Source organism: Megascapheus bottae, chromosome 2, assembly GCF_031878675.1.
Source record: "Megascapheus bottae isolate mThoBot1 chromosome 2, mThoBot2.hap1, whole genome shotgun sequence".
Lineage (NCBI taxonomy): Eukaryota > Metazoa > Chordata > Mammalia > Rodentia > Geomyidae > Megascapheus > Megascapheus bottae.
In genome coordinates, this window is record NC_143510.1 from 63314375 (window position 1) to 63340151 (window position 25777).

Here is a 25777-nt window from a genome sequence, read left to right on the forward strand (position 1 = left end):
ATTTTAAGATGATGCACCATATATTTGTGCATACTTATTTAAATATGCTTATGACATATTTATGTTTATATATTATGGATCCACTTCCTATGTATTGCATAGCCTGATGAAAACTTACATGATAACGCTCTCATTTATTTTACATTCTTACCTTAGATGAACAGTATCTGGAAACTTTAGTTATTTATTTATTGATATATTTTGAAATTCAAAGAAACTTTTTTATTGAAGATCTGAAAAAAAACCCTGAAAGATTTGACTTTTCCAGAAAACTGTAGCTATGCAATGCATCACGTCTACCATGTGCAACGTGCATTAGACACAAGATACAAAACCTCCGCGAGACAAGACATCTTCAACAGCTGAGTGGATGGAGTGTGTGGGGAGTGTGTGGCGAGGACAGGGGTGAGGCGAGGAGCTCCATGAGCACAAAAGAAAGCACAGGTGGCCGCCATATTACCTAAGTGCATTGTGTCAAAGGAAGAGGCCCCGGTATGGAAGCAGCGCTATGCATTGTCTGTCCCTGGATACACTGGTAGTGACTTGGAAATGAAGAAAAGAAAGAAAGGGAAAGGAGTGGTACCATCCTTTATTTTCTCTGCTGAAAATGAAACGAAACAGTGATCAATTGTGTGGCACCCTCACATCTTCAGAGCACACGGTCTGTGCCAGAGAAGAATTGGGAACAACATACACACATGGTACATGTGAGCACGTGACGTGACATATGTCACAGATCCCATGCGAGCGCTCACACGGCCTTCCCGTGGTACTCAAGTCGGGGGAAGCCACTTCATCATCACGGGCACTAAACAAGGTCCTAAAATTGTTAGCCAGGTGCTTGAGGAAATGGTGAGGACAGCTCAATAAGAACACCAGGTCTTTCTCATCCATCGGAGTGTAGGCCAGCATGGCACCAAGGCGCACGAACAGCCTTGGAACAGCATGGAATCCACATCCTTCTTAGCAGAAAGATCAAAGAGCTGTTCCTGCCTGGTAATTAAATCCCAGTCCTCCACTAGCCATGGGGTGAGCTCTTCAGGAATCTCCACTTTAATGTCAACTCTGTTCATCAATGTTTCTTCATGGTCCACAGTAGCATCCCCCCAAGCCCTTTCCTTCCCAGGGGGGCTGGGGCACCTCGCTGGTACTGCCAGGTGTTCTCTGCTTGTTTCTTTTGGTTTTCATGTCAATGCTCTTCTGCTGCAGGCCAGAAGTCTTCTTTCCCGGGCTGCCCCTTCTCATCTTCCTTCTCATGAGCATAAGGCTCATGATTGACCTTTTGCAGTTCTCCATGTGACAGCAGATTGATGTCCAGGTATTTGAGTACTCTGCTCTCTGGATCCCACGCATCGCAGTTTTTATTCCACCCACTGTCATATATAAAGTACTTCACTTATGGCAACCTTCACACACTTTGCTTCATGAAGAAGAGGCTCATCAAAGCACAGCACTTGTTCTCCCTCCTGGAAACTTGGGCTTCTGGTTCTGCTTGGGTGTCATTTATAAGTGATGGGCCGTGGACCCGCCTTCTCCCACCAACCCTTGCCACAGCCCCCCACTCTCCACCTCAGCCAAACTTGCATCAAATGCACCATCAGTCTCCTTTGGCTCTGTAACCCCAGTCCAATTTGCCAATGCCCATCAAACTCACAGAGCCCCTGACTGCTGGTCCTGATGAACAGATCTGTTTTTCTCTGCAATCTCCAATAATGTTGAAAATTTTAAGAGAACCTGGTGCAAAGGATCACACCTGTTACTCTAAATACTCAGGATGCTGAGATCTGAGTATGACAGTTTGAAGCTAGCTGGAGTAGAAACCATCTCCAATTACCCACCAAAAAGCCTGAAGTGGAGCTAAGGCTCAAGTGGTAGAGCACTAGCCCAGCCTTGAGCAAAAATGCTTGGGGACATTACCTAAACTCTGAGTTCAAGCCCCAGGACATAGACAGGAAAAGGAAAGTAGTGAAAAGTAATGCTGCTCATACTAGGTAACTAGGTTTATATCTTAAATATACACATCTAGTTTTACTCTATTTTTTCTTTTCAGCATACCAAGCCGCGGAGTAACAAGATTCATGTTTAGGTCATCACCACTTCTTTTTCAATTGGGCCACAGGAGCTTGGTTGTCACATTGTGATGGAGGTGTACCTGCCATGCCCAGACAATGAGGAGGTGAAGATAGGGAGGGAGTGCTAAGCAAACAGTCAATCTCAGGGAACGCAATGTGTTTGAGAATCTGTCATATTTTTAAACTTAGCAAATGGGGAAATTGAAGATCTGTTCTCACTGTGTCAGATTTTGTATATCTGTTGTCAAACATATCAGTCACTAAAGATAAGAGTTGAGGAAACCTACAAATGAATGATCACAAGAAGAAAACACACTGATCCTCATGCTTGGATGGAAGTTGATTTATGTTGATGGATGCTGTGCTGGGTTAAAAACTGACATGGTATTTTGTGCAGAGAGTACACTGAGGTGCTTAAAATGTTGAGCTCAGATGTTAAAGTATGTTTATGGAAAAATCACACAGTTGGGATATTTGATGAAAACTATTAAAGCTTACTGTTAATAAGTATTTTTCCTTTAAAATATTATTATCATGGTTGTATCTCAGCAATTCTCAGGCATTTGCTTTTTGTAATGCTTTGCTGGAAAATATGAAAATTTACAATTAGTGATTTGTTCAAGTGCTAACTTGGCTCCTATGAGCAGCTCAGGTATACATTACCTATTGTGTGCCCTGAGATTTGTAAACATTTAAGAAAGGTAGTTTATTTAAATATTAACACTTACCTGGAAACTATAGACTAACTTTAGGACTACTTTAGCATATTTAATTTAACTTTTTATAAATACTGATGAGGATTTAATAAATAGGGCAAGATCAAATTTTCTGGGCTCTCAAATTCTGAACGTAGAGATACATGAATAATAGTCTAGGTAACAGTAGATGCTGAAGATGCCATTTTCAACAGGATTTAAGAAAAATTCAGGAAGTATAAGTATACAGAACATGTCTTTTGGTCACCTGTCCACACCATAACAGATTGCCTAAAAGTTAAATATGCAGAAGAAACTCCTAATTGTATCTATCATCTATTACCCAAGGGATGATAAACCCTGTTCAACATTATCAGCATCATAACTCCAAGCATCCTGGGCTTTCTCTCTCCTCATATTGCTCCCCCCCTCTCATGTGTTCTGTCTCTCTCTATATAAATATAGACCTATATTTATGTATATCTATATTACTTCTCATCTACATTTTATAGTTTAATTAAAATTCACTCTATCCCAGAATCTTTCTTTCTTTGGAACTCCCTATGTGCCATTAATAAATTCCTCTATACCCTTAACTTTCTTCCTGAATGTTTCATTTTGGTATAGTCAGTGGGCATGTCAAGGGAAGGTGTGACAGTTCTCAAATTTCATTGAAATTAGACCATCTCCTAAAGACTCTTCTTTCCTAACAATTCTCTAAAGTGCTATTCATTTTCCTTTCACAGTTACCGTTCCCTTGGCCTGGTAATAGACCTATTTAGGGATACTTCCAGCTTACTATATCTCTTCACATTCCTCTTAAGTAAAACCCTGAGTAAAATGAAAGTGAATTAAGCCTACTATTTTCTTACTTTGGTTGACTTTATTTGTGCCAGTCTTGTCCCTGTACTTTTTCAAGGCTAGAGCTCCACTACTTGATCCTCAGTACCACTTCTGACTTTTTTTCTATGTATATGGTACCAAGGAATCGAACATGGGTCTTCATGCATGTTAGGCAAGCACTCTATCACAAGGCCAAATTCCCAGGGTTATGTTTTAACACATTATTTTTAGATACAAATTTTAGTTACCCAAAATATCAACATATTATTCATATTCCACATATTTTGAATCATGCACATGTGTGGAACAACTATATCGAGTTACTTACAGTATCATTATCTTAGTTAATTTTTGTAGTGATAACACAAAAATCTGTTCTCCAAGGGATACCAAGTTATACTAAATGCTTTAACAAGTCACCATGTTTATATGGCTCTTGAACATATTCCTCGTGATCAAACTGGAAATTTATATGCTTTGATGGACATCTCACAAATGAATGATGTTCTATTTGTGTCCTTAAGAGTCTATCATTCATTTACCCTTCCATCATCCTTTTGCACATGTTTTCCATTGATGATCTTTTCAAAACTTTAATTACAAACTCCAGTTGACAGCCATCTTTGACCAGACATTCCACTCACTCACTGTACCAGTATGGCACATCTTTTGAAGCATCTCACGTGGTTTCAGCCTCTGATGTTCTTTCAGTTCTTCTGCTCCAACCAATTTACAATCTACTCCTCCCTTGAGAACAATCTCCATCAGAATTAAATCATACCACATGTATATTTTGTACCTCTGTTGGCTTGATCACAGTATTCCTTTAACATTTATGACCATGTAGTTATGTGAGCCCTTCATACTGTGCGAGCAATCTTTGTTTTCGATTTTGTCTCCTAGTCACCAAGAAAATGATCTTCCTCTCAAGTCGGTTCCTCATCCTTCTTCTTCTCCTCTGTCTGATGGCATACCAGTAGCCTACATGCTTACTTCATTCTGTAAAGAAATAAAAATAAGCAAGCAAAAGTAAATTTTCCTCTCATTCACCTGCGTTGTCCACTCAACTGGTAAAAAATGTATGAGGTTCCTTATATCCAATGTTCCACAAGTGGTCTCGATCCCACTCTGTGATTTCTTCTGTGTTCACAGAATCCTTTCATTCTACTCTCTTTTGTATTAGGGTTTAAATTTAGGTATTTGTTATTTTGCTCAGCTTTTGCACTCATGGCTGGTGCTCTACCACTTGAGCCATTCCTCTGCTTTGTGTTTTGCCAGTCTAAGATGGCACCAAACTAGGATCTTTTCATGCTTATTTGAACAGAGCACTCTTATTTCAAAGTTGAGTTATACTTTTTTTTAGTAATAAACAGTTTTTTTAAATCATGAAAAATAAAAGTTAAAATTTGCATGTGGAAAATGCAAGCTAAACTTGCTTTCTTTCTGATGAGGCATACATGAATTTCAAAAACAACGTTTTCTTTCTCATTGGATTTTGATGATAGATGTTTAATTAAAAAGCTATATTTTTACTCTGATTCCTTATTGAGATAGAGTCATTCTTTTGGGTTCAGAAAATGGGCTAGTACTTTATGCATTTGTCTTTAAAAGAAGTAAACTTCTGATGATAAATGACTAGCAGATTTCTAAATTCTTTACTGCCTCTGAATCTCCACTGTCTGTAGTGTATTTAAAATGTAAATGAGAAGCTATTTAACAGAGAAAATAGTGTAGTGATTAAAGCTCTCATTTTCTACTTTACTCACCATTTAATCTTGGGTAAAAAAAATCCCTTGGCCTCAGTTTCTTAATCTTGTAACTGGGAATCTTATTTTTCACACTCATTTTTGTCTAAGATATTGACAGAAGAGAACCAAGCCCTTGAGTCAGAAATTTGCTGAATGCAGATGAGATATCTCTGTTTTTCGTCCATATGATTAGGCAAAACATATTTTTGTGTGTTGTGTGTATAAATAAAATGAATTCTTTTGGTAGTGAAAATTCACCTGCAGGACATTGCACAGGAAAGTATTTTGCAGGGTATTCAAGTTGATTAAGATTATAAAAAAACAGTCCTTGGTTTTTGAGGATTTCCCGTCCCTGGTTATATGGAAAACTAGACATTCCTATTCACTGCTGTTAGAATGAGTAATTCTTTTGTTCAAAGAAATGATACATTTTAGACTATGCATACACTTACTTTACAGGTATAAGCAAATCAGTTTTTGCATACTGACCAGTTTGACTGCCTCTGAAATGGAATTTGTTCTATCGTTAGCAATTCTGTACCGGGAGAGCTTCACTCAAAAAGGATGGCACAATCTCAATCTTGGGATAGACGAAAAGACTTGCAGAGATTCTAGCAATGTATTTTTCCCCAGTGATCACCATATATTTTGCAAGAAATTGTGTAAAGTACACCCCTATTACAAAGGTGAATTTTAACAAACTGCATTAGAAAGAAAATATTGGTGACATGTATTAAGTCATATATTTAATTTCACTGCATATTGCTCATTATTTGTACTTTTGGAAAAAAAAAACCTTCTTCCTTAGAAAGACTATGTCTAGAGTTGGGAGTTTGGTCTAGTAGTAGAGTGTTTGTCTAGAATGCACAAAGACCAGGGTTTGATTCCTCACTACCACGTACACAGAAAAAAACCAGAAGTGGTGCTGTGCTCAAGTGGTAGAGCTCTAGACTTGAGAAAGTCCAAGAACACTGCTTAGACTCTGAGTTCAAGCTTCCAGACTGGCAATAAAAAATGGAAAAAAAAAGAAAGGCTATGTCTTCTACATTACTTTTGCCATGTTAAATAATAGTCTTTTTATCTTTTTTTTAAAAAAAAATCTATATAGCTGTTGATATTTTTCCTTAAGAGAGAGTGAATATCAAACAGAAAAAGAGAAAATTAATGGAGTTGAATAGTTCCATTCTATTATAATTTATATTCAGGTAAGATAAATGCGCTCATTTCTGATGAAAATATTTAAGGAATATATGAAGATTAACATGTTTAAGTAAAGTCCTATTTATTCAGTCTCTCTTTTTTTCTACCCTTCAACATTATTCAACTGTACTTTTTGTGACATATGCAACTGGAAAATACAAAACTGAATATTATTTGGCAATTTGTTTTAAATTTTCTGTTTTTCAGGTAAGGTCTTGGGGCATTCGTCTTATTTAAAACAAGTATTCATTTATAATAGTTCTTGCTTTTCTAAATTTTCATTAAAAGTTAATCTACATGCTATGTTAAGGGTAGCAACAATATATGATAATACTCATGGATTGCATTATGGTATATTATCATTAGGTAATGATAGGTAATTATATATTTAAATCCTTTTATATATTAGTTGAAAATATATGGAACTTAACAGAATGATACTAATATACATTTAGAGGAACAGAAATAGATAGGAAATGGCTGGGTCTTTCGAGTGTTTGTCTTTCCAGATGTGCATAATAAACTGGTAGGCAGATATTGCTGGTAAGATTGAATGCCATAGTTTCCAGTTTTAGTATTTTGGATACTTACAAATGTCACTAGTAGTGGCTTAGCATGAAGCTTAAGATATTCTGTGGAAGTTATCATTTTTGACATGTCTTCATTATTGTCTAATAAGTTATACAGTTTATAATGATATATAGTTATAATTACAGTTATAATGATTACTGTAATTATGTAGATGTATGATTATTTATTATTGTAAGAGTTGTCATTAAAAATGTAGGTGACTTAAGCAATAGATAAATGATGATTTCACAAGCCCACAGGCTAGAAATGTGATGTCAAGTGCTGGCAGAGTTGGTTCTTTACCATGTGAAGTGTCTGTTCTTATATTCTTTCATTGTTCTCATTAATTTCCGGGCAATCTTAAGTGCCTCTTGCTTTATCACCCAGTCTCAGCCTTTATCTTCACTTGCATTTTCCCTATGTTCTCCTCTGTGTTGGTTTTTGTGGTAAAAAAATTTCCCTTTGTATAGTGACAACTGTTTCTAAATGATGGCTTACCCTCCTAAAGGGTGGTACCCTACTAGAGGGACTTTCTAAAGTCTCTATCATAGCTCCTGGGATTGACTTCAGTCATGTCTTTTAGAAAGCCACCAGTCAACCCAGAATAAGGTTTTATTAGTTTGATGATGTTATATATCCTACCTCATGGAACCTTTTTTTGCCTATGAGTCTTTTTTTTATTTAAATTTTACTAGAAAGGGGATGTACAGAGAGGTTACAGTTACACAAGAAAGATAATGAATATATTTCTTTTTGAACAGCGTAACTCTCTCCCATTTCCTCCCACAAACGAAAAGTTCATTTCCAACATAAATTCTAGTGAGTAACACTGTTGAATTGCTTCATCCTTTGTCTGATCATTTCTGTTTCCCCTTCCCTTCCCTTGTTATAAACAAGGCAGAGGGTACAGAAATCAAAAGCAGTGGCAACATGGAAGAAACCAGAGGGGTAAAAGAGAAAGTAAAGAGACATAATTGCAAACAGTAAAATAGAAAACTTTTTTTTTGGGGGGGGGGGTCGGTCATAGGGTTTGAACTCTGTGCCAGGGCGCTGTCCCTGAGCTCTTCAGCTCAAAGCTACCACTCTATCCCTTGAGCCACAGCCCCACTTCCCATTTTTATTGGTTAATTGGGGATAAAAGTCTTACATTCTTTAGTGCCCTGGCTGGCTTTGAACCTTGAACCTCAGATCTCAGCCTCCTGAGTAGCTAAGATTACAGGCGTGAGCCACCATCACTGGCTAGAAAACTTCTTATTTGCATTTCATGGAACTTCTTTTATTAGGGCTCACACTCTTCATCCTTAGCCTCCAAACTAAAAGTGTCACTAGTCCATGTTGCTGAATGGTCTGACACAGTGGCAAAGTGATGGTAAAGAGTGGCTTTACTCTGCCTATGAGAAATAGTTATGAATAAATGGTTGGTTCCTCATTTATCTCCTTTTATTTCATCCAAGCTTATTAGTTATCCAGTTGCCTTCTTGTCATTAAGTGGTTCTAGCAAAAAGACCCACATTACAGAGGCTTGTGTCAATGCTGCACATTAAGTGAGTAGAGGTAAATCATATGTAATTATCTCTCAGACTACACATGTATATACCAGCCTATCACTGAAAGTGACAGTTCGTGGTTTGGCCAATGAATGCCAGATAATATGACTGTAGCTTCAATTAACATAAAAGTTTGTTTGGTTGTTTGTGAGAACACAGAAGAAGGTTACTTCCTTGAGGGAATGGTGATTGCAGAACAGAGGAGGAATGAACAATTTAGAAGACATTTCAGGAAATGAGATAATCAAATCAGACTCCACTTTTCTCTTCTTACCTTGGTTTATCCAACATATATTCACACTGTCATGTGCCAAGTACCATCCCAAGTCTTCTAATTCTCTTATGCTTACAGCAACCCAGTGAGGCAGATCCAATATGGACACTGAAGATTAGGAGAAAAAATCAAAATGTTGTGCAGGATTCCTGGGATTCAACCTCAAGCTTCAATTTAAATTCTCAATATTCATATTTGTCTTCAAGTAATGAGGAATCTCAAAAAAGAGGACCAGAGAAGATTCCCAAGGAACTAAGTTACATATAGGAGGAGAACAGGCCAGGTTGAAATGTAGCAGAAGTTGACATCAAAAATTAAAAGATTTTGGAATAAAGCCTCCACTGGAATCTAGGCATCAGTCTAATTCAGACTTCCATTTGAAAAGGAAATCAGGGCTCCGCAAGGTAGGAACCAGTTACCAGGGTATGGTGCAAAACAAAGAACACAGCTCACAGTTAGAGATGGCTTTGGCGACAGTAATTTCTGATTTGATTATGGACAAAATGAAAGACATTAAGAACAGAAAGTTGCCTTTGCGTTGAAGATTGTGCCCTTTATAAATGAAAAAGGATGTACACAAACACATCTGTGTGTAAGTATGTATGTGATCATTTTATTTCAATGGGTTGTAATAGTTTGGGATGGACTACTTATCACAGAAAACTATGGAAGGGTTATTTATCTTATCAATGCGTCTGTTCCTTGGTCTACAAATTGTCTTTAGGTAGTTTGTATCTTCATAGCTCATTGTGTAGTGACTAGACAATTAGCAGCAGCTATTAGTTTTGATTAACCATGATATGTTTTTCAAAGATTATAAAGAGAGAGTCGGATCTTAGTTAAATGTTAGAGTATAATCATAGTCATATTGTTTGAATTCTATGTTTAATTTCTAATGTCTTGGAGGTGTTATTCCTTTTAATTATTAAGGTATCAGCTCTTTTGTGTATGTGTGCCTGTCCACAGGTTGGAACTCAGCGTCTGGGTGCTGTCTTGAGCTTTTCTTGGTCAAAGCTAGCACCAGTTTTTTGTTTTTAGTGCTTAATTAGAGCTAAGTATTCCATGGGCTTTCCTTCTTCAGGCTGGTATCAAACCACAATCCTCAGATCTGAGCTCTCTGATTAACTGGGATTTCAGGATGAGCCACTGTGCCAGGCTGTACCAGCTCTTTGTTTATAAGACAAGACAATAATGAGATCAATATAGGGATCAATATGGCTACATCGATAGCCGGTAGAGCATCATTCCAAGACAACAGAACAATGCAATTTTAAGGGGTATGAAAGCTGTTCATAGAAGACCTTAGAGAGGAGAACATGTTTAATTTTTTCATATATTTTTATTGTAATTAATAGAAGGGTTACATTGTATTCGCCAGATAGAAGGTGCATTAATTCACATACAATGATACCCTTTCTCATGTCTTGGTCCCCATTTCCCTCCCCGCCACCCCCACTCCCACCCCTCATCTTGTTTTCCCCCTTCCCTATCCAATTTCAAATAACCAAATACAAATATATACAATATATCAGATAACAAAGTGAAATACTGTAACAATATGAGATAATCAAGGAACAGCAAAAGAAATGAGAGATAACATAGTACATTAAGGACAACAATCACTCATTATATGGCTTTTATTTCTATATCTTAGAGGTCCTTTCATTTAGCATCATACTATATGGCCTTATGTATCTAGGTTTTGCTCTATTGCAAATCTCTGCTGTGAGAGCCCAAGGCATGTTTAATTTTTGAATCTAATGTCTTGTGAAATATTGCACATATCTTGTCTTTTTGTTCATTTATATTGACCTGTCCAGGGATCACTGTCTGTTGTTCTGCTGGAGAAGTCTCTAGTCTTGTCTCTGATTCTCTAATATGTTTTCATTTAGTTCACTTCAGTACCTCTGGTTTCTTTTATTTCTGGTTGTGCTTTTCACAGAAATTATCATTTATCTTAAGCATCTTCCATTGGAAACTGCTGCTATTGACCTTTCACCTACCCAATGCCTTCTCACATGCTACTTCTCCAAGGCCTTTGCTCACAGAAGGGAATATTTAAAACAAATTAAACAGCACAGGCTAATTCTAGTAGGCTTTATGGAGACTGATTTACAACCTCACATACAGTCCTTTGTGAGGGTTCTGAAAGGGTGAATGCTTGGTCAGTTTGGGGAAAACAACATCCATGAGGATTATATTTGCAAGCAGGTTAGCAGTTCTGCATACATGGAGGAGGTACTGAGCATGAGATTCTGTGGTGTAAATATCAATTAGATTCTCAAGTCTGTGTTTTTAATTCATGTCACTATTACCTTTGCACGAACTTTTGCTTTGTAGAACTTGCCAACTGAAACAGCTCTTTCTCTGTCTCATTAACTCTCCTCAATATTCAAATCATTCTTTTGCTCATTGGCCCATAGATCTTTTACTTCTCTCTAGACTAAAAAAAAGAAAGGAAAAGAAAAAAGCAGCAGCAGTAGCAGCTTAAGTAACTTGGCTGTTTGACTAGAAAGCACTCAGAGATGTAGGACTCAGAAGGCTTTTATAGAAAATAATGTGTTATATTACTTCAAATATTGTGTTTACAAAGCTCATACTGTTAAGGATTAAAGGAATGTGCCGTGACAAATCTGATTCTGGACAGGATTGCCTTCTCTGAAATAGATCAGTTGCATTCAAGTAGAACTTTTGATTTATGAGAATGAGGGCTTTGGGTTGCATTGTATGATGCTCTATGTATTGTATGATTACTGTTTCCCTTGAGACTCCCTGTGTAGGTCCAATGAGATCTACTGAAAATCTCTTGGCTTCTAATAGCCCTGATTCTGAACAGGGGTCAAGATACTATGGATTCTCTTATAAGAAGCACACAGATTTTAGAGACTTTTAAGCATTCATGAAATATGTGCTTTGGCAAGCTCTACAGTTTCCTCCCAACTGTCAGCTTGGTAAACTATACATTTTCTGACTTTGTGGTCACATCTGGACTTGGGAGATTTTAGAAGTCAACAGTGATAAAGATCCAACAAGCCATTCCACATTGCTGCATTGTATAATTTGACTTGCCTTTTAGCACAATTACTTTTGAGTAAGTGGTTGAAATAGATTTTAGGATGCTCATGCATCCTCATGTAAAAGATGGCCAAAGGCGTTGTTAAAAATTTAAAGGGATTTTTATGATCCATTTTTGATTATTAAAATAATATCAGAATGGACAGGATGTTCGGTGTTATACTAATGTGAAAATGGATATAGGTAAAGATAGAATGGTTTGTTTCTTCATGTAGAATTCACAGAATGACAAGCTGAACCTTTGTCTTAGATGCCTCACCACCATTAAGGCCTAAAGGTATGAGAAGATGTGGGAGGTTTGAGTTGTATGTGGGATTTCTTCTCAGAAAGATGTTATGTAGTATATGTCTCCATCCTGCTACTTTTGGAATAGGGTGTTCTGTTCCCTAACTTGAATGTAAGATGAAAATGCTTTCGGTGAGACTTTTAAGAAATTTAAATATGTTTCAACCACAGGCAAATTCCTAATTTACATGCAGATGTTAGTCTGATGTTACAGGTTAGTCTAATGCCTGCCAGATAAAACTGGAGATGATAAAAGAGTGAAAAGAATTTTTGCCTAGATACATAAGGCCATATAGTATGATTCTAACTGAAAGGACCTTCAGGATATAGAAACGTCCTTAATGTACTATGTTATCTCTCATCTCTTTAGCTGTCCCTTGGTTATCTCATATTGTTACAGTATTTCATTTTGTTATCTGATATATTGTAGATATGCTTATTTGGTTATTATTTGAAATAGGATAGGGAAGGGGGAAAAATAAGATGAGGGGTGGGGTGGGGGGAGGGAAATGGGGACCAAGACATGAGAGAGGGTATCAATGTATGTGAAGTAATGCACCTTCTATCTGGTGAATATAATGTAACCCTTCTATTAATTGCAATAAAAATATATGAAAAAAGAAAAAAAAAAGAATTTTTGACACATCTGAGTCTACAAGGCAGGCATGTTTGGATTGTCCTGTACTAACAGAGTCCTTGCTTGAATGTGGTGTATTTGAAAAATCCTGGAACATGGTCTATGAAGAAGAAAATGGGTATCATCTTATCTGAGAATTTTCCCAATGGAAAAATCTAACATTCTGGGGGTATGAGATCACTATTAGAAGGAACCAGGAAATCCTCATCTAATAAAATCTATTCTTCTATGCTTTCGTATTTCCACTAGATTTGACCATATACATTTATAAGCAGATACAGGGTAAGTAGAATTACACATATTTGGGCAGTTTCAAAACTTATGTTTAAATAGGACTGCTTTTTTAGCTTTGATCCTGAAGGCAAGAGTGCATTGTGTATAGCTGTAGTTGCTCTTTCATAGATATGCATGTCATGCTAAATAATTATGTATTACTGTAGACTAATACATTTTGGATTCATCTTGTTATTGTGGCATAATTTGGACAGATGTTATTCAGGCTGAAGAAAAAATGATCTTAGATGGGAAGTCTGGAAAGCAAGAGAAATCATAAAATAGATAATTTGCAAATCTGTAGACGAATTTAAGTTAACATCAATTGTTCAAAATAAGACTTAAATTAGGAATAAAATAAATGGTCTAACATCCATTCCAGAGAAGGTAATGAAAACAAGTCTTTGACAGTTCTGGCTTTATCTACTAAGAGAAGAAACTAAAGATTTGTAAAGAAACACAAAAGAGATTACCAAAAAAGGTTTTCTGAAGAGATTAGTAAAATTTATAATTATCCAGTGAGATTAATTTAAAAGATATAAAAGAAGGTATTAAAATCAATTGAAAGACAACAGAGTATTACCACAATGCCTTATTAATATTTCTATTCTAGTATCTCACAATTTCATTCCTAACATATTCTTGTCTTGTCCTTGGTCATTATTGCTTGAAAGCATATTGACAAGTGGTTTAGGAAGGATTATTTATTGTAAACATCAGAAATAACTCACAATTTAAATCAACGATAGAATGTAGCAAATTAACACAGCAGAGACACAGCAAATTAATACAGTAGAAAACTGTGTATAAAATGTACATTACTGGAAGTGATCACAGGACTAACCCAGGTAAAAAGTTAGCAAAAACTCCAACACAGCCAGCAGGTTGGGCATGGTGGCAAGTGCCATCTCAGATGCCAGCTTTGTGAGACACATAAACAGAAGGTTCATGGTCCAGGATGGCCAAAGTGAAAACAAGAGGCCTTCTAAAAAATAACTCAAGCAACCCCCCCCCCAAAAAAACAACAGAAACTCCCAAATCAACAACAACATCAAATGAGTCCGTTGGTAGAACATCTGCCCAACAATTGTAAGGCATGGCATGAGTTTTAAACGTAGCTCGCAATGTTGCTTTGAACAGATATTGCGACTCAGTACTATAAACTATGTGAGTCTGTTTACATGAAATTGGCCAGTATCAAAGTTAAGCTTATATGTTATTTAGGGGATGCATAACTACAGGGTGCAGATAAAATAGGAAAGGAAGGGGCTTGTGGTCATCACCACAGTCTATTATTGTATTTACCTCTTAAGTGGAAAGAAAGGTATTGTGCTCTGCATGATATACATTTGGGGGGCAAATGGATCATGAAATAGTTGGCTAAATTCTGAGTCTTCATCTGGATATATTGGATATATATTACATATTATTCTTAGAATTACATTTCCGTTGTACTTTTTCTCTATATATGGTCTCATAACTAAAGAGTTTAAAAGAACATTAGGCAATATAATTTACATAGATGTCAGTGCAATTCTATGACATATTGAGAGAAGCTGAAGTTGTCTAGTCCAATGCTACCCACATAACTGTTATGTGACTGTGGAACACTTGAAATGTAACTAGTTCAAATGTGTTTTATATGTAACATACATACTAGATTTCTAAGATTTAGTGTAAAAAGAATGCAAAATACCTAATTAACAATCCTTAAATGGTGTGTATGATAAAATGACATAGTGTTAAACAGTGTTGACACCTGATGTCTGTCTGTCTGTCTGTCTGTCTGTCTGTCTGTATGTATGTATGTATGTATGTATCTATCTATGTATCTATCTATCTATCTATCTATCTATCTATGTATCTATCTATCTTAAGTTGTTCTGGGTAAATATGGGAGTGAATGCTGAAGAAATTTTCTAATAACTATGAAAAACATGAGTCCAGGGCCAAATTGAAAAAAAAATCTAGCAGTACAAAGTATATCCTTCTGTAGTATAGTGGACATGAGTTTTGGTAATGACTTGATCACCTCAGTAGTCTTTTGAGGGAGAAGATCCCCCTATACCTACTTCTTGCTGTGTGGCCTGGGTGAGAATGCTATTTTCAAGCATGATTATGTTCCTCGCAGTGACTGACAGAGGAACAACCCAGGGCATGGTTTTCGACTGGGATAATAACAAATCAATTAACAAAGCAAAGCTGAAATTTAGGTTTAGGAATTTTAAAAGAAGTTACAAAACTACTGCCTGGATAAATTAGTAACAAGAATGATCAGAGCTCAGGAACTCTTTTGGATGAGTTTAAAAGACAAATGGGCACAGACAATGAAATTTGTGTGCATAAATCCAAACCCAGCATTACTTTTTAGCTACTGGAAGTGATTGCTCATTTACAAAGAATTAGAAGAAAAAAAGGAAGGTTAAATGGTTAAATAACATTCATAGATTTCAGTTTGAAACAATGATTTTGAAAAGGCAAAGAGTTTCTCAGTAATCACCCTTTATCTTGAACCCTAGAATTAAAAAAAAATTGAGAATGGTAATTGAATAAAATCAAGAAGAAAGTGATTTAATTGGCAGTTACCTAGGCATTAGAGACCAGCCTTTTGGCAAGTAGGATGATAATCCTTGTGCTAAGCTGCTATGAATGGCTAGGTGTAAAATTGCTCTCCCTTTAAGTCTTAAATATATGGAATTTCATTGTGTTACAAAAATGGGCATGCATTTACTGATATCCACCTAGTGTCTTTTGGGACAGGGATAAGGGAACATAACTTACTTGATTTACTACAGTCTACATACTGCTTTACAGACATTAAAATAGCTGTTACAGCAGTTCTGTGAAGCCAGTGTGAAGATGCTATTGTTTTTAATGAAGAAACTGAGACTCAGAAAATTTAGATAAACTGTTTAAGGTCCAGTGATTAGTAAGCCTCTGAGCAAGGATATGGATTTACTTACTTATGTTTGGTTCTGAGGTCTGTGCAAGTGCCCCTAATTTAGGGCTTCTATTTACTTGTTCACAAAGCTGTAGTTTTGTTTTAGAGGTAGTCTTTAATACAAATGTCTGCAAGTGTGAAATCTAGATGTGTATTCGTTCATGCTATCTCACACTGCTGAACTCAAAATATCACTTGGTAAACCACTGTTTTAGCTTATTAATTTATAATTTGCTTCTCAGTTCCTTTGGTTTTGCCACTAACCTGTAAAGAACAAGAGTAGTGGCCACAAGAGGCTGGACCTTGACTTTGGTAGTCTTAAATTTCTATTATGTTTTCCAATAGATATATAATTGAAAGTAGTGGGCATTTAGCTTTCATAGAAATTAGTTTTTAGACTATGTTTTTCCCCCTTGCAATTTCATATCTACCTTGGTTTATTTGTTTCCTCTGGTTTTCTTTTATACTCTGTATAGATTGATACAAGGCCAGATACTTCTGAATCTCTATAAAACTGTGTTTTTCGCATTGGGGTGACTATGAGCAAATGATTCTATCTTTTCTAAGTATAATATGGATATCCTTCAGTGTGTGTGTGTGTGTTTCCCTAGAGAAAGAGATGGTATTAGAAGAGTGATGGTTAGTGATGTTCCTCACTGTGTTTTACTTCCTTAGGTTTCTGTAATGGGTTCACAATTTGTTTTCCAAAATCTCTGGGCACTGAGGTTCAATTTGGTACATACAATTTATATTGTTAATGGAATTTTTCTGGTGTAATTCCCAGACTTCTTAGATTCCTTGCCTGACTCCCGGATAATCAGAATAACAGACAAAGTTTAGACCACACTAAAGACTTAGATATTTCTGGAGGTTATTCCACAGGCACTAATAAATATATTTTTATTTATTTTAAACATATTGGCCAATTTTGTTTGATGTTTCATGAGCCAATTTGATGCATACATTATTTTCCAAATGTAGAAAACATATTACATAAGTGGCATTTATCTGGAAGTGAAACATTGAACTTAATTAGGGTGTTGTGTGTTTTCAGATGTGCTAATTATTATTATTAGGAGTATTTTAGAACTTACATTGAAATTTGCCTGCCAAATAATTCCCATGTTTTAAGTCTTGCTTTAAAGTATAACTGGCATAAAGTCTATTGTTACATTTCTTTTGGGGCATAGAGATTTAAGAGAGAAGTTTTTTTTTAAAGAATATATTAACATTGATTTTTACATCATATTTCAAATGATGTATTTAACAAATAAGTATTCAAGAAATGAATCTCTGTATACAATCACTGGCACTTAGCTTTTAGAACATAATTTAAAATTAGGCTGAGGGTTTGTATGCCATAGATACATATTAATCTATATAATAAAACATTATGTTTATAGAGTCAGATACTTTTATGTCTATGTACTTGTGTTTATATTTCCAATACCATGTTCATAGCATTGGGTACACAAATATTGAGTCCTCGCTCTTGTACTGTTTGGATCTAATAGCCACATATTAAGGATACCATGCACCTTTTGTTCCTTTGGTCTTGACTTGTCTCACTCAATATGATTCACTCTAGATTCATCCACTTCCCTGCGAATGCCATTATTTTATCTTGTCTGTTGGCTGTGTTGAATTCCATTTTTTTGTATCCACTCATCTGCAGTAGGGCATCTGGTTTGTTTCCATCTCCTGGCTATTGTGAATAGTGCAGAAATGAGCATAGCTGAGCAAGTGTCCTTATCATATCCTGGGTTATGATGTTTAGGATAGATGCCCAGAAGTGGTGTGGTGGGATCGTAGGGAAGGACAATTTTCAGTTCTTTAAGAAACCTCCACGTGCTTTCCAGAGTGGCTGAACTAATTTACAATCCCACCTTTTTCTCCACAACCCCACCAGCATCTGTCATTGTCTGAGTTCAAAACCTTGGCCATTCTTATTGGGGTAAGGTGGTATCTTAGGATTGTTTTTTATTTGCATTTCCTTTGTGACCATGGATGATGAGCATTTTCTCATATGCTTTTCTGCCATTTTAACCTCTTCTTTTGATAAGTCTCTCTTTAGTTCACTTGCCAATTTAGTGATTGGTTTGTTTGGTTTGGGGGGGATTAGTTTCTTGAGTTCCCTGTAGGTACTGGATTTTAAGCATTTGTCTGATGTATTATTAGTAACTATCTATTCTCAGTTGGTTGGCTGTCTTTCTACTTTAGTGGCTATCCTTTTATCAGTGCAGAAACTTTTTATTTTTAGGTAGTCCCATTTATTGAGTCTCTCTCCAATCTGTTGTAACCCTGGGATTCTGTTCAGGAAGTTTTTGCCTGTGCCTATGAGTTCCAGTGTCTCTCCAACTTTATCGTGTAGCAGTTTCAAGGTTTCCAGTCTGACATTGATGTCTTTGATCCGTTTTGAGTTAATGCTTGTGCATGGCAAAAGGCTCTGGTCAATTTTTAGTTTTCTGCATATGGCAAGACTAGAAGTTTTTTAAATCATCATTAACCAAACAAGAAAGTGGTACTGTAGCTACAAGTGGTAGTGCATTAGCCTTGGTCAAAAGTTGCAAGGGACAGTAACTAGGCCTGAGAACATGAGAAAGAGGATAACAATAAGGACTGTCCTCATTTCCTTTCTTATGTAACTGTATTCCTCTGTATATCACCTGTCCAAGAAAACACTAATAATAAAAATAAGCAGGAAGTTTTCAGGAAATTTAAAAAGGAAAAGAATGAAGAGAAAGCTTCTTATTTACTTTTCCTGAAATCTAGAATAGTTTTTCAGAGCAACATTCATTCAATCTTAACTGAAAACTGTTCATTCCTTTCTTTTACTTCTTTCCAAGTGTTCTTTGTATAGTGATAGGATGTATGATATCATTTTCATGGAGGATTGAAAAATATATTACATGTTCAACTGTGTGGCTCTACCACAGTTCATTTCTTCACTATGTTAACTCTACTTTTTCATATTTCTCTACCAAGTAGGGATGGAACCCATGACTTCAGTAAGTGGTCTTTTCACTGATCCATATCCTAAGCCTCAATTCTGTATTTTGATGAATAATGCTACCAAGGGGCTAGTGCACAAGTTTCTACATGGATGCATGTTTTCATTTTCTTGATTGTATCTCTAGGGGTAGAACTAGGGGGTTATATGATACCTGTCTTTCATAAGCATTTTGAAAAAGTATTACACTCTTTTCCAAAGTGGTTATAGCCTTTTATATCCTCACTAGTCAAGGATGGATGAGAGAGTTATCTCCATCTTCCCCTCCCCCCCTACCCACCCCTCACACATGCTGGCTGCTTTTGCTCCTAAGGCTGTATCTAAGAAACTTGTGTTGAATCCAATTTTGACAGATCTACTCCAATGTTTGCTTTTAAGTGTTGTCATTCCAGCTACAATGCATTTGTGTACTGAGTGAGGTAAGGCTTCCAAAATTCTCTTCTGACTAGTCAGCTATCCCAGCATATATTCCTTCCCTAATTTGTCACTGTTGCTGAAAATCAATTGAATACAAATGTAAAGATTTATTTCGAGATTGTAAATTGTATTACATTGATATGCAAGTCTTTCTTTAGGCCAGTATCTCAGTGTCTTGATTACTGTGACTTTGAAGTAAATTTAAAATTGGTTAAGTATAAGACATCTGACTTGATCTCTTTCTAAAATCATTTGGCTTTTTATTGTCTCTTGTATTTCTTTGTGGTTTTTAAGACATAGTGTCAAATTCTGCAAAACCCAGCTAGGCCTTTAATAAGGATTGTGTTTCTTCTCTAGATTAATGCTGCTTTAACAATCCATAAACTTGTTACAGCTTTATATTTAGATATTTCATGATTTTTAACAATATTTTACAATTTTCAATGTACTAGCCTTCTCTTTTAAAAATATTCTAAATTTGTTAAACATGTCATTTGAAATATGACGTAAAAATCAATGTTAATAAATTCTTTCAATAAAAAATTTTGAATGGAAAATAAAAAAATATTCTAAATTTAAAAAAAATTTTAAAAAGAAAATATATAACATATATAGTAAAATGCCTTTATCTTTCTAGATAAATGAATGTTTCAGATCTTTACATGCTGTTATTTGCATACAAAATAAATATCACATTTAGCTTTGTGATTCTGGTGAAAATCCAGAACAGAATCACTGAACCCAGGGTGAATTTCTTATTTTTCTTCCAACTGGTTAAAAGAAGTTAATAAAATAGATTTTTACATAACTTTGCATGAAGACTAATGAGTTGATTTCTCTGTGTCTTTTGAGGCCAAATCAGGGTGATAATAGTGCAAACTTCATCTGGCATGCTTTATGAACAGTCTCATTAATCCTTATACCAGTAACAGGGAAACATTATTGATGCAATGTTTCAGGACGATTGAGAAATCATCAAGAGGTCTTGTTGTTTCAAAACAAGTGCCAAGTTAGAGATCAGCAAGTTTGTAATAGAATTTTGTCTTTTGTTTCTTTTCCAAATAGCACTTCTGTGTCGTGTGCATTTTGATGTCGAAAGAGAATGAAAGAGTTCAGAGAAGTCTATTTTTAAAAAGTTATCAAGGAAACTTGTGGGTAATGGAAATGGGGAGTGGGTATTTTCATGGGGGATAAAATGAGTAGAAGTACCCTCCACTTTGACTAGTTATGAAAACATTACATTCTGAAGAAGGGGTAGGAAGTAAAACGAAGGAAAAAAGATCCAGGTATGTCACTGAAGAACTAAATAAGGAAGAGCTATTTGAAAACATGACAATTGAGATATTTTACAGGAATAATGTTTTTAAAACAGGGAAAAATGCATAAGAGAAATAAAAATGACTTCAAATAAAATTCTGACATTATAATCAGTGTTAATAAAAATGTAGACATATATATCCATTGATTTATATATAAGTCATAGATATGATATATGCACATATATAAATTATTTATATATATCTCCTTGATTTACTTTTTAGGAAAGGTGCAAAATAAGATATCTATGAAAGGATGGAAAGGGAATGTAATGGCCAAAGATGATTGTGTAAATAATAATGACATCTGATAGGAATTTGAGAGTCACACCTTTTAAATCTTACAATACACTATTAAAATACACTAGATACTACTATTATTTCCATTTTTATAGATAAAGCAATTGAGCTATAGAGGTTAAGGAAATTGTCTCAGGTCACACATGAATGAATGGACAAGAGAGACAATAGGAATTAGGTCCTAATGCTATTAGCACTAAAAAGGCAGGTCTTATATGGACCTAGAAAAGAAAGTAATGGGTTATTTGTTAAGACAGTTGCCAAGAAAAGAAGAAATTTCTTAGCTTCATTTCTTCCCCACCCCTTTTAATTTTTCAGAAAAATGGCTATCAGAGTAGGGAGAGAAACACATATAAAAGAAAGAATAAGTTTTTGGCCTCCCAAAGTGTTTATTCTTGATGGCAGGTGCATTATAGAAAGCACACACACCTTGGAATCAATTAACTATTTGTTTGGAAGGAATTAACTATTTGTTTATATAAACAGTTGGAATCTTGGCTTCTAATACGTTCTTGGTTTAGAATGTGTGCAAAGTATTTAACTTTTCTTAGTGAATTAGTCAGAGTTCCCCAGAGAGATCGAAACAATGTTATAATTCTGCTTGTGGAAGTGATAAGATGTTGTCTCATGGGATTATACAGGCTAAGACTGAGAAGTCACTTGATGAAAGTGACTCAGGAAGAATTGTGGTGTGCTATGAAGGTCTGACATTGATGGTGGAGATTCTACTGTAAGTTAGAAGATCTAACAACTAGAAGAAAAGAGAAAAACAGAGAGAGAGAAAAGGGAGGGAGGGCTTACCAATCCTTAGCTACCTTCTGAAAGGATTGGAAGATGCTTATCCACATTGGAAAAGGATATCCACTTTACTCATGAATATATTGACCTAAATGCTAATCTCTTCCAGAAACATCCTCACAAACACACTCAGAAATCATATTTAACAAGTGTTCTGCATACCTCACGATCCAGTTAACCTGACATAAAATCATTTATCACACCTGAGAATTAGAGAAAATATGCCTAACTGTCAGGAATTAGGTCAAAACTGACATAAAATGTCTAGTAGATTGTGAACACTAACTTGTGAGCATAAATGTTATTTGTCATATATTTCCTTCCTAGACCCTGATGAATTATATATTAGTGAATCACAAAGGACTCTGCTCAGCTACTGTGTGTAAATTTCAAGTAAACTAGGAATGGAAGTAGAAGAGAAATTGATTAGGCCACAGTCAACAAGTTAAAATTTAGATGTTTGTAGAATGCTTTAGTTCAGACTTCGATCTTGAAGCTCAGAAAGGGGCAATCACTACTATTAAGTAATGCTTGGTACTGCTTTCCTCCATAGCTGATGTGACTTGATCTCATCTGAGCATCCACTTCATATCTCCAAGGTTAGAACTAGAATGAGGTTGAATGGGATTGGCAACCATGTACCCAGATCCCTGAGACTCCAGGCTGTCTTGTCTCATAGTCTCCACCCTTCCATGTTGGCATCTACTAGTCATTTTCATAGGATTAAAGCAAGGAACTGAGGAAACAATCTTGGAAAAACAAAACTGTCTCACATCTGGTACTGGGGAAAACATTTACATAAATAAGTATAAGGAACTTTAATTCCTTTCTTATAAAAATCTATCATCCTATTCAAGGTGTATGTATGGTTGTGTGTGTGAGGCAAGCATTCTGCTCTTGAATTCTGCCTCTACCTGTGTCTCTGCATAGTGTCTGATTAGGGCATCAGAGTAATTGGAAGCAGAGTTCATTACTGGAAATAAACATGTCAGGATGCGGGTACCATCTATATAACTGGGTACTTTTACATCATAAGTTAGAGCAGTTAGAAGCTCCATCCAGACAGCTCCCATGAAGGTCCGTAGGGATTCCCAAGGTCAATTTCACACATGTTGAAATTATCTGACCTCTGGGGGAAAACACCTGGTATACTTTGGTATTAATTTTTCAAAGTCAGTCTAAGGACTGGCTATGGTTCTGAGCCTGTAGACATTAGCTTTTTAGGACACTTAACATTATTTCTTATCACGAAGATATCTCTAGTAGAATGGATTCTTCTATTACAGATTAACATTGGGGTTAGTATAGGTTTCCGTACCAAATACAAACCAAGTGGAAAAAGGACCGATTATATCAACCTAAAAATCAACTCTCAGAGAGTTAGTGTGTCACCCATACGTGATTTTGTTTCTTTAGGCTCATAGCTCACATAGCAGCTGTGTCTACCCAGATGTATAAGGCTTTTGCTGGGAATCCTGAGGCAGAGTGAGATACTCAGATGTCTGGATCATCATGTGAAGGAATCCTACTCATGTGCCTCTGGGCCAGAAGAAAATGAATTCAGTTGTGAGTGACAATAAGAAACATACATGGCCTTTCTGCCTACTTGGACCTACTTGCAGTTTGGTGACTGATATGAAAGGTAATGGCATGAGAAGGAATATATAGAAAAGATTTTCCAAGAAGCTGAGGCAGGAGCCATGGGGGCATTTTCTGACCCTGTATCAGAAGTCTTGCAGCATTTTTCTTGTTACATCTCAGTCACAGCAGTCTTTGACAAGATTCCAGGTTCGAGGGGAAGGAGATGAAGTGGCAAAAATGATGCTGAGGAAGAGCATATGGTGTGGGAGTAATTATTGTGCAGATACTTGAAAAAATACAGTATACTAGGCTGGTTTGATTTTTTATTCTGACAATGAGTGAAATGGAAAACATCTAGAATGCTCTGTAATTTGCTTCTTGTTATATATGTATATGTCTAGACATGTATATATTAACACATGCACACACATATAAACACACTATATATGTATATGTAGACATATTAGTAATTGAAATGTATTACAGATTTTTGACTCTCCATTGTGTAATAAGAGGTCAGCAGCAGCAGTAAAACTCCCAGGATCTCCATCGCTTGGAGATATTAGTTTTTGTAAAAGCTTTGCTGCATATCCACTCACATATCCTATAAACTGGAAACACTGTGTAAACTAGAATGCCAAATATGATGTGGCACACAGACAATCGATGTATATGTCCTCCTTTATTCTGTAATATTGACATCAATTGATTGTTATAGAGTCTAGTGTCTTTTTCATAGCTGCAGTGGTTCATTATCTTTCATCCGAAACAATTGTTTAAAATATGTTCTGCGGTGCAGTTGTTCATCTCTCATATTAAGCTTTCGTCTTTAGAAATAGTTTCATTTTTAGCTGGGATTTTATGGTTTCTGCAAATAGTGACTAGGGTATGAAAATCTTGCCAATTTTATAGTGAGCCTTTAAACATTAACAAGAGCTTGAAAATTGGTTAACTAGCAGTTAGCATAATGCTGAAGTGGGAAAGGGTAACATTAATTACAACTCTTCTATTTAATCTTTGCATTACCAAATTTTTTTTCTAAGTCTATATTTATTAAGCAGTAAAAGAGAAGATACTGTGTTCTGGTTATATTGTATGTCAAGTCACTGAAACATTTTGGTTAGCAATCTATCTTTTCAGTTCTAGCAAGTTATTCTCAGAGAAGAAAAAAGATTAAGATAGAAATAATAATTTTTCATGACTCTATAACCAAATAATATTAAATGGTGTCATTTCAATTATATCATTGAAGTCTACATATGGTTTTCATATGAGTCTTCCTGAAACAATTTATTTTTCAGAGAGAAAGCAATTGTGAGCAAGAATCAGATGACTATCTCTTTAGTGTCTGGTTTCTTGACCTTCCGAATAAACATATTTACTTATGTTAGCTCTTTGCTGTGGCTTGAAGTTGTCGCTTGGAATTTATATGTTAGAAGCAATCACTAGAACCTAATGGGAAGTATCCTTTCATTTCTTAAGGCAACCAGTCGACTTTTAAGATAGTATTTTTGTTTTTCTTTTCTTGTGAGACAGGTCAAGCTCATGTGGACGAGCTCTGATTCTTGGGTTTCTTGTCACTCAGTTAAGATGATTTCTTGATCCCCAATTAGAATTGTCCAAGTTCCATTTCCATGAATATGCTTTTTTGAATTTTCCCTTTATATTTATTTTTTTCATATATTTTTATTGTAATTAATAGAAGAGTTACATTATATTCACCAGATAGAAGGTGCATTACTTCATAAACATTGATACCCTTCCTCATGTTTTGGTCCCCATTTCCCTCCCCGCACCCTCGCTCCTAATTTTGTTTTCCCCCCTTCCCTATCTAATTTCAAATAACCAAAGATGCATATATATACAATAATCAGTGACTCTGATATAATTTCTCTGTTCAACATCCTTTGAGAAATTCTGCTTTATAGATCATGGTAAGAAAAACGATGCTATCTGGATAATATCCTGCCTCAGACTCATTGTGAGGAACTATGACTGTGATATGGAACATAGTAAAGGAAAATTAAACTTGCAGATGGAATTAGGTGAAATGTCAGTTGACCTTTAAATGGGATGAGCTTATCTTAGATGTTCTGGTTGGGTCTGCTGTAAAAGAGGGAGACATTAGTAAGGAGAGTAAGTCAGAAAAGGAGATGTTTGATGATGGACTCCTAACTAAGAGAGACTCCATGTGC

At 35.8% G+C, this 25777-nt stretch overlaps 1 protein-coding gene and 1 pseudogene across 1 annotated transcript in view; one reads left to right on the forward strand and one right to left on the reverse strand.

Annotated features, from left to right (window-relative positions):
• The window catches only part of Trhde (thyrotropin releasing hormone degrading enzyme), a 346217-nt gene that overhangs the window by 129620 nt on the left and 190820 nt on the right, over positions 1–25777 (forward strand). The gene's annotated exons all lie outside the window — the stretch shown is intronic.
• LOC150067230 (mortality factor 4-like protein 1 pseudogene) lies at positions 864–1503 on the reverse strand (annotated as a pseudogene).